This window comes from Phyllobates terribilis, unplaced genomic scaffold (assembly GCF_046119375.1).
Source record: "Phyllobates terribilis strain yellow unplaced genomic scaffold, ASM4611937v1 Scaffold_11__3_contigs__length_659146591, whole genome shotgun sequence".
In the NCBI taxonomy this organism is placed as follows: Eukaryota; Metazoa; Chordata; class Amphibia; order Anura; family Dendrobatidae; genus Phyllobates; species Phyllobates terribilis.
In genome coordinates, this window is record NW_027362771.1 from 567774504 (window position 1) to 567782722 (window position 8219).

Here is an 8219-nt window from a genome sequence, read left to right on the forward strand (position 1 = left end):
GCCACGTGAAATGTCACAGCCTCCGGTTTCTAGCTGAGGGTAGTTCCCTGCCTCCACTAGTTTCGGGGACCAGTCTCCCCCTTTGGCCTGACCCCCCTACGCAGGTAGATTCGGGCGTGCGGTGGCGACTCGCTGGTCCACACCCCTGGGGTCCCTTCGTTCCTTGTTCCTGGAGCCTCCTCCGCTCCTCTTTCTTCCTTCGTCCTCCTCCAGGCCCCAGCCTCTCTCTCAGGCCTGCCTGCGGAGCAGAGCCCATGCAGAGCCTCTGCTCCCACCTCCTGCTCCCTCTTCTTCTCTCTCTGAACTCACCCAGAACTAAGATGGTGCCCACCTTTTATACCTCCCTCTAGGTGCACCCAGGAACTGCCCTCTCCCTCCTATGCACTACAAGGTTCCCCCTTCCTCGGTGTTCCCTCCCCCCACTCCAGCCAGGGACAGGGACTGTCGTGCTCTACTTGGAGCATATTGGTCGCCCTGCCCCCCGGAAATGTGGTGTAATGCATGCAGGTGTCGGGGTCCTGTTCCACACTCCATCCTTACCTGAGAGTGAGATATCACACCTCTGGATGAGGTGCAATACCTTGTAGCAACCGAGCCCTCGGGGTGCTACAACTTCATCGTCCACTGTTTCGTCTTCCACTTCCGCACCCTGGTCCTCCTCCTCACATTCTGTCCATTGTGACTCATTATTATCCACCTCTTGAGACAGTAATTGCACTTTCCCACGGTCACCTTCGAGTGACCATGGCTGCTCAAATCGCTACATGCGATCTTCTGTTGTCCTGCTCGAAGCTGACCGGTGGAGAGGCCCGAATCTACCAATGGAATAGTGAACAGCTCTTGGGGTAACCCTGGACTCTAATCTCTCCTTCAAACCACATATCCAAGCTCTTTCCACTTTCGAGCAGACCTAGCAAGAGGCCAGAATCTATAAACGGAAAGATGAACAAAAACAGCTCTTCGGAGTGTCCAAATGTGGAATCAGTTGTCTCAGGGCACTCGGAATGGTGGGAGGAAGAAGGATCAGGGTGAGGAAGACGCCGACTCCAAGTAAAAAAAATCTCCTGTATCCACATATTCCTCAACCACGAATCTATAAAAACACTAGTGTACGCCCTCATCATCTCCCTTCTCGACGACTGCAACCTCTTGCTCTGTGGCCTCCCTTCTAACACTCTCGCATTCCTCCAATCTATCCTAAACTCTGTTGCCCAACTAATCCACCTGTCCCCCCACTATTCCCTGGCCTCTCCTCTCTGTCAATCCCTTCACTGGCTCCCCATTGCCCAGAGACTCCAGTTCAAAACCCTAACCTTGGCATGCAAAGCCATCCACAACCTGTCTCCTCCATACATCTGTGACTTACTCTCCCGGTACTTACCTGCACGCAACCTCCGATCCTCACAAGATCTCCTTCTCTACTCCCCTCTCATCTCCTCTTCCCACAATCACATACAAGATTTCTCCCGTGCATCCCCCCTTCTCTGGAACACTCTACCCCACCATTTCTGAATCTCGCTGTCATGGGTGTGTTAGAAGTGACAGACAATCACCCTGCAGTTGGTTGCAGGAGATCTCTTTGTTTGGCCTTGCAGACAACTTCTTAGAAGCTGTATCTCTAGGACCCAAAGGCTACCTTACTCTGGCTAATTAACACCTTGGCCTGGGTGTATAAAAACCTGCTGTGTGCAAGAGGGAGGTGCCGTTGATATTCATTACTCCTTGTGAAGGCTTGAGCAAGAGCAGTACTTCTTCCTCTCTGGTGCTAGAGGACGTGTGCACATCTGTCTGGAGTTGACTAACGCTAAGCCATTTTCCATAGTTTGTCCCCCCTTGTTGTCTTTAGTGTTCAGTGGGGATCGACTAGCGCTCATCCCCTCCCTTCCTTAGCGTGATCCTAATGCCAGGGAAAGACAGAGTGAGGTACGCGTGGGGCGATTGATTAAAACCAATATAGCGACGTTAGTGGAGACAGGGTGACACTAGATCAGCCTAAGAAGTCTCCACTCCCCCTTTCCCTAGAGTCTGGGCTCCCTTTCCCTCTTCCCTTTGTGTTGCACATAGTCTTTCCCACACCTTGTGTGTCACTCGCCTACTGTTGAAACCTTCCAAAAGCACCTGGAGATCCACCTCTTCCGAAATGCGTACAACCTGCTGTAATCCTCGCTCCACCATACCGCTGCACGACCAGCTCTATCCTCACCTACTGTATCCTCACCCATCCCTTGTAGACTGTGAACTCTCGCGGGCAGGGTCCTCTCCTCTCCTGTACCAGTCACCGTTTCATTTTTGTTCAAGATTATTGTAATTGTTTTTGCGATGTCTACCCCTTTTTCACATGTAAAGCGCCATGGAATAAATTGCACTAAAGTAATAATAATAATGTGGTCCAGACTCACGGTTACTGAGACTGGTCCATGTTGAAGACAGGGTGGTTGTGGTGGCAGACTGACTAGAAGCATTATTTGCTATCCAACCAACAACCTTTTCACACTGCTCTGGCTTCAATAGTGGTGTTCTGCGGCCCCCTAGAAATTGGGACAGGAAGGTAGTTTGACATGACGTGGGTGTTTGTTGTGCTTCCTCAGCAGGCACAGTTTCATCTTGCCTCTGCGTGCACTATCACCATCACCATAACGTCCACGTCCCCGTCCCTTGACACTCCTTGCCCATTTTAATTGGAGTTTAATATTTGTCACGTTGCCAACAATGTCTGTATTATTACATTATTACCGCAATAATATAGGATCACGTCTGATGAGATGATCACAGTTTTAGGCAGTGACCTAGGAGTCAGAGATGCTTCCAGGGGTCTTCCCCATGCTGTTCCCATGTCTTCTCAGCACTGTATGCATGTGTCTGATGATGTGTCACACACCACATGGCCATATAATGTAGTAAAATGTTAAAATTACATTTCCCGGGGAATGCTGTTTTCACGGTTAAAAGCAATGCAAAAGTGTAAAAACGCATCAAAAACGCTGCGTGTGAACATAGCCCAAGGTGTGGAGGAGTATTTTTGTTTTTGTATATTTATTTTGCCTTATATACAAGTCATTACCCTGGAAAGGATGTTTCCCAGGAAAATACATTTTGGATTTGTTTTTGTATGTTTTATTGTGAGTCCGTAAAAGTGGCGTAATACCTCTGACAACGTTGCTGACATCAGTGATCTGGGAGTCAGACATGCTTCTTGGGGCGAGCCACATGCTGTCCCCATGTCATTTGAGCACTGTTCCCATTGATTTGGGCAATTTGTAGGCCCTCTGCAGACCCCCGGGGGGGAGCCGCCTGAAAAGCTGAAAAATGCTCGAGTTTCCCATAGACTTACATTGGGATCGCTGCTCGGGTCGAGCACCCGAGTATTCCAATGTGCTCGACCCGAGCAACGAGTACCCGAGCATTTTAGTGCTCACTCATCACTAGGTACATCACATGTCGGGAAGGGGTTAACTATTTATATTATATTTTTTAGAATTTTTCAACAAACTTGATGCTTTTAAGGGGCATTTTCCACTTTTCTGAGAATGTTTGTTCATTCTTAAGCTTTTGTTGCAATAATCTATGTTATGAGTTTAATCTCTGTTACCACAAAAGTGTTTCTGGATTTGAGGACTTTTTTTATTATTATTATTAATCATTCTTGACAAGTTTTACGTCCTATAGAATTGTACTGCATTCCCTGCTCCGCAATGTGCAATCCACAACAGCAGGTGGAGCTCTACCAGCTTATCCTACAGTGTCTGATCTATGCTAACAGGGCCTGATACTTTTAATATAATGCAATTTAAGAAATCAATCAAACAATAAAATAAAATAAAAATAATAATAACACATGGCAATATAGTATAAAACAAAGAGTAAAAAAAAAAAATCACCTTCGTCCCTGGGTGGGCTTGAACCACCAACCTTTCGGTTAACAGCCGAACGCGCTAACCGATTGCGCCACAGAGACAGATGAAAGCTTGAGGTGTGTACTGCAGAATGGCCGGTGATCATGGAGATGGTACAGTCAGAGGGTCTCTCTATTTATAAGGGATTCTTCTGTATCCTACATTTACAGTATACTCTGGTACTTTATATCAGATTTCTCTTTTTATATTTTATTGTTTTATTACAGATATAAAAATGAGTACATGAGAAAAGAATAAAAAAGTTATATATATATACATATATATACATTCACACACATTTATATATAGTATATATATATATACACATATTTATAATGGAAAACATATATATACTGTATATATATATGTTTACTAGTCTTTCATTGATAAAAGTTGCTATTGAGAGTTTGTTAGTGGCTAAGCCCTCAACTAGCAGAGTGGCGCAGCGGAAGCGTGCTGGGCCCATAACCCAGAGGTCGATGGATCGAAACCATCCTCTGCTAATTTTTTTTTTTTTTTATACAATGTATTATTCTGTATTCGAGATTTCGTTCCGTCTTGCATACAGTATACTCTGTTGCTCGGATTTCCCTGTTTATATTTTACAGTTGTCTTATTATAGATGTAAAAAAAGAGAATATGAGAAAAGGATACGAATAAAAAGAATTGAAATTATATAAATTAAATTTTTTTATCTTGTATATTTTTTTCTTACTTTATTTTACGTATATTTAGGCTGACAGCCGAAACAAAGTCCATCAGTCAAAGTTCAGTTTTTAAGAAAGAAATATTTGAATGCACAGAAATATGTAGATAATAGCTATCCTCTCAGGTGTCCCTGTATGAACAGACAAACTCAAGAAAATGTTGTTTTTCTTTCTTTTAGAATGCAGAAATAAAAATGTGTGACGCATCTGCAGAGCTGCATGCGAGCCGGACTTCAGGGTGATTGACTGCTCGGCATTAAATCTTACCAGTGTCACTTTATGAGGTAATAACTCTGGAACGCTTCAACAGATCCCACTGATTCTGAGACTGTTTTTAGTGACATATTGTACTTCATGGTAGTGGTAGAAATTTCTTCGATATCACTTGCGTTTATTTGTGAAAAAAACAGAAATTTGGGAAAAATTTTAAAATTTCACAATTTTCAAACTTTGAATTTTTATGCCCTTAAGCCAGAGAGTTATGTCACATAAAATAGTTAATAAATAACTTTTTTTTTTAGGGACCACATCACGTTTGAAGTGACTTTGAGGGGCTTATATGACAGAAAATAACAAGAGTGACACCATTCTAAAAATTGCACCCCTCAAGGTGCTCAAAACCACATTGAAGGAGTTTATTAACCCTTTAGGTGCTTTTCAGCAACTGAAGCAATGTAGAAGGAAAAAATGAGCATTTGACTCTTTTTCACAAAAATTTTACTTAAGACCCAATTTTTTTCATTTTCACAAGGGTAACAGGAGAAAATGGACCCCCAATATTTGTTCTGTAATTTCTCCTGAGTATGCCTTTACCTCATATGGGGCGGGGGACACTGTTTGGGCACACGGCAGGGCTTGGAATTGAAGAAGCAGCATTTGACTTTTTGAACTGGCTGGAATCGAGAGCGGATACCATGTTGCGTATAGGAGAGCCCCTGATGTGCGTAAACAGTGGAAGCCCCAACAAGTGACCCCATTTTGGAAACTAGACTCCTCAAAGAACGTTTCTAGATATGTGGTGAGCACCTTGAACTCCCAGGTGCTTTAGAGAAGTTTATAACGTAGAGCTGTAAAAATAAAAAAATCTATTTTTTTCCACAAAAATTATCTTTTAGCCCCAAAGTTTTTATTTTCACAAGGAAAGCAGAAGAAAGCAGACTCTAAAAATTATTGTGCAATTTCTCCTGAGTACGGCGATACCCCATCTGTGGGGAAAAAGCACTATTTGGGGGCACAGCAGGGCTCGGAAAGTCAGGAGCACTGTTTGACTTTTTGAATGCAAAAACGTCTGGAATCAAGAGTGGATGCAATGTCGCGTTTGGAGAGGCCCTGATGTGTCTAAACAGTAGAAACCCCCCACAAATACTCCATTTTGGAAACTAGACCCTTCAAGGAATGTATCTAGATGTGAGGTGAGCACCTTGAACCCCCATGTGCTTCGCCAAAGTTTATAACGTATAGCCGTAAAAATAAAAAAATCAAATTTTTCACACAAAAATGTTCTTTTAACTCCAAATTTTTTATTTTCACAAGGGTAACAGGAGAAAATGGACAGAAAAATTTGTTGTGCAATTTTTCCTGAGTGTGCCAATACCCCATGGGTGGGGGAAAACTACTTTTGAGGCATAGTACAAAGCTCAGAAGGGAAGAAGCGTCATATTGGTGTTCAGATTTTGCTGGACTGGATTGATGGTGCCATGTCACATTGGCAGAGGCCTTGAGGTGCCATAACAGCAGAAACCCCCATAAGTGACCCCATTTTGCAAACTAAACCTCTCAATGAATTCATCTAGGGGTGCAGTGATCATGTTGACACCACAGGTGGGTCACAGAATTTTATACAATTGGGCAGTGAAGAAAAAATAATTAAATTTTTACTACCAAAATTTTGTTTTAGTCCCAGATTTTACATTTTAACTCTGGGAAATGGGTAAAAATAGCACCAAAATTTGTCACACAATTTCTGCTGAATGTGGCAATACCCCATATGTGGCTGTATAGTCCTGCTTAGTCACACAGCGAGACTCGGGAGGGACAGAGCACTATTTGCCTTCTGGTGTGCAGATTTTCCTAGAATAGTTTACGGACTCCATATACAGAGCCCCTAAGTGCTAGGAGAGCAGAATCCCCCCTCAAGTGACCCTGTTTTGGAAATTATACCCCTGCCAAACATGTGGACTCTAAATGTGGTTTAGGCAAACTGTGGGGCTCAGAAGGGAAGGGGGCATTTGGATTTGGGAGCACAGAATTTGCTGAATTTGTGTTGGGGGCGAGGAGCCATTTAGCTTTTCCAGTCTTTGTGCTACCCGTAACGTGGAAGCCCCTATATTTCTGTTGACAGATGACGGACCTGAGTGGGGACTTGCTTTTTTGTGGATTGAGTTGAAGCTTTTATTGGGAACCTTTTACATAATATTTTGGATCACATTTATCTTGCGCTTTACGCTGAGCCCTTATATCAGGGTTTCCATCTAAATCTCTGAGTGACATGATTCAGATGAAGCCCCCGAGGGATCCATTCACTATAATGAGGCAGCAGAGTTACTCTGGACTCTGTCTGGCCTCAGTTCAGCGGTGTTCTTCTTTTCAGAAGTGCACAAAACTATGGTCGACGGCACTTTTATGCACGCCTAAAAAGACAGGCCAGACGGCGTCCACTGTGTCTCCATCTGCCTCATTATAGGGAATCTTCCACCAGGGGTTCAGTCTGAATCATGTATTTCAGAGATTTACACAGAAACTCTGTGTAAGCGCTCAGCATAGAGCACAGGATAAATGTGAGCCGTGTCTTACTGCAATCTTTAGGAGAATAAACAAATCAACAGCAGGTGAAGAATTGGTTTTAGTTATTTTTTACGCCGTTCCTCATGTGGTATAAGTGATTAGATGACTGTATTCTTTGGGTCGGTGCGATTACAGAGATACCAGATTTATTTTTGGATTTTATGTTTGACAGCTGTCACACACTAGAAGTGGCTTTTTATTTCAAAAACTGTTTTTTGCATCGCCATATTTTGAGAGCTATCATTATTCTATATTTCTGCCGACAGAGTCATGTGAGGACTTGTTTTTTGCGGGACGAGTTGATCTTTTTATTGATAAAATTTTTGGGCATACAACTTTTTTTGATCGCTTTCTTTTCCGAGTCAGAATGAACAAAAACCAACAATTCAGGAATTGTAGTTTTTTTTTATGTCGTTCCACGTGTGGTAAAATTGATAAGGTAGCTTTATTCTTTGGGTCAGTACGATTACAGCAATACTACATTTATATAGTTTTGACGCTTTTACACAATAAAAATGTTTTTAGAAAAAATAATTATTTTTGCATCGCTTTTTTCTGAGAGCTTTGGCTGATAGAGCTGTATTGTGGCTTGATTTTGTGGGAGAAGATAACATTTTCAGTGGTACCATTTTTATTTGTATTCTTCCTTTTGATCGCGTTTTATTCCACTTTTTTCCAGCGGTATATTAATAGAGCACAGTTTGCAACTTTTTTTTTTTTTTTATGGCGTTCACTAAAGGGGTTAATTAGTGTGACACTTTTATAGATCGGGTTGTTCTGGACACGGTGATACCAAATATGTGCACTTTTTTTTGTTTATTTTTGTTTTTTTACA

At 42.6% G+C, this 8219-nt stretch overlaps 1 non-coding gene across 1 annotated transcript; it reads right to left on the reverse strand.

Moving 5' to 3' along the window:
- Positions 1-3881: 3881 nt before the first annotated feature.
- Positions 3882-3955, reverse strand: TRNAN-GUU (transfer RNA asparagine (anticodon GUU)). The gene has a single exon. It is a non-coding gene; the product is annotated as a tRNA-Asn (tRNA).
- Positions 3956-8219: the final 4264 nt, after the last annotated feature.